Source organism: Haplochromis burtoni, unplaced genomic scaffold (assembly GCF_018398535.1).
Source record: "Haplochromis burtoni strain Fernald_Lab_line unplaced genomic scaffold, NCSU_Asbu1 Contig_3342, whole genome shotgun sequence".
Classification (NCBI taxonomy): Eukaryota; Metazoa; Chordata; class Actinopteri; order Cichliformes; family Cichlidae; genus Haplochromis; species Haplochromis burtoni.
This window is the reverse complement of record NW_024585703.1, coordinates 1-1,508: the sequence shown is the minus strand read 5'-3', so window position 1 is coordinate 1,508 and position 1,508 is coordinate 1. Positions and strand designations below refer to the sequence as shown.

Below are 1,508 nucleotides of genomic sequence, written 5' to 3'. Positions count from 1 at the left end.
ACAGCAGCCATAATTTCCACAGCGGTCCTTCCGAGGCCGTGCACCCTTCCACTCCCTCAAACACTGCCAACAGAATTCAAACGGCCGTCCTTTTACTGCTGTGCACACTTCACAGAGGACATTCAAGTCTGATCCATTCTCTCTCATCACAGTGGATCTGCATCCAGGACACTACATGGATTCAGGAGAGTGACAGTATTTAATATGCAGTAAAATGTTTTATAAGAAATACATTTCTGTTTTCATGAAATTGTAGCATTTTAGTGAGATACTTACTGCTTTAGTAATAAGTGTCTGCCTGTTAGTGTTGACTGCCAAAGTCTTCTGAAAATGCTCCGTTTCTTCCGGGGTCAGCAGAGCCATTTTACAGACCTCTGAAAAACTCCACTCAGCACTACAACCAGACCCGCCACACACAAATCTGCTTTCACCCTTTGTTGAAATAATCACAGATAATTTATCAGACTCACTCCAAAGAAGTTGATGATACCAGCGAAAACCCCCAGCATCATATCCAGGAGAAGTCAAGGTAGGCTGTCATTTTCCCAAGGAGGCACATGAGAAACTGGGAGGGAGGATGGCCACAAAAACTAAAAGATTTGGCTCACTGTTCTGAACCATGCACTTACTAAACTTTTCTTTGAAGACACATTAGTGTAGAATAGCAACTGATCAGCAGATACATTAATAACTTGTGTTTTTGTTTCATTCAGAAGCTGAAGGCCTAAAGATTGAGGTGACTGGGTGCCTTTGGTGGTGGGATCTATTTCCATATGCCGTAGTTATTTATCCACCACTGGTTTGAGCTACACTTCAGTGTGAGTGTATGTAGAGGGGAGACATATTTCACATTTCCACATATTGTTTATTTTAACAAAGACAATCCTTAGTTGCCTACCTGGTCCAACAACCTGCGACACCAGTTGGTGAGAGAGGTCGGGGTCACAGCGTGACCACAGGACATCTGAGCTCTGAGAGATTTGAAGCCTTCACACAAGACTGAGAACAATCACACAAGAAAAAAAAATTGATTTATGCTAGAATAAATGTTGGTTGATGTGTTTGTTTGGGTTTTACTATTGCTACATTATATTTTGATATGGTTGACATCACTTGGTTGACCCTGAAAAGTGCCCACGTGATACTCACAGTCTAAATCATCCTCTTTATCGACAAATTTGAGCGTTGGGTCGTGAGGGTCGTAACACTTCTCCTGTTTTGTTGGCACGCTTGGGGGCGTCACACAACAACAAACAGATCAAAATAAACAAACACTTCTGGTTTCACTTTAAAGAGCAAAATCCCACAGGGGGCAGAACAGTGTGTGTCTGATGCAGTGTTGCGCAGACACTTTCAAACAGTTCGTGTTTCTTCTAAACATCCAATATAAAGTTTTTAATCAGCGGCTTCAGGTTTCAGTATCACTGTGATGTCAGCCTGTAAAAACAGCGCGTGTGCTCTCCCGTGCGCAGTTTCCAAAGATAAAAAACTCCAATCATAAGAATTGT

At 42.2% G+C, this 1,508-nt stretch overlaps 1 long non-coding RNA gene across 1 annotated transcript; it reads right to left on the bottom strand.

Moving 5' to 3' along the window:
* Nucleotides 1–6: 6 nt before the first annotated feature.
* LOC102300023 lies at nucleotides 7–1,437 on the bottom strand. The gene is made up of 4 exons (XR_001336051.2): nucleotides 1,150–1,437; nucleotides 899–999; nucleotides 277–432; nucleotides 7–171 (listed from the first exon to the last, which is right to left on the bottom strand). It is a non-coding gene; the product is annotated as an uncharacterized LOC102300023 (long non-coding RNA).
* Nucleotides 1,438–1,508: the final 71 nt, after the last annotated feature.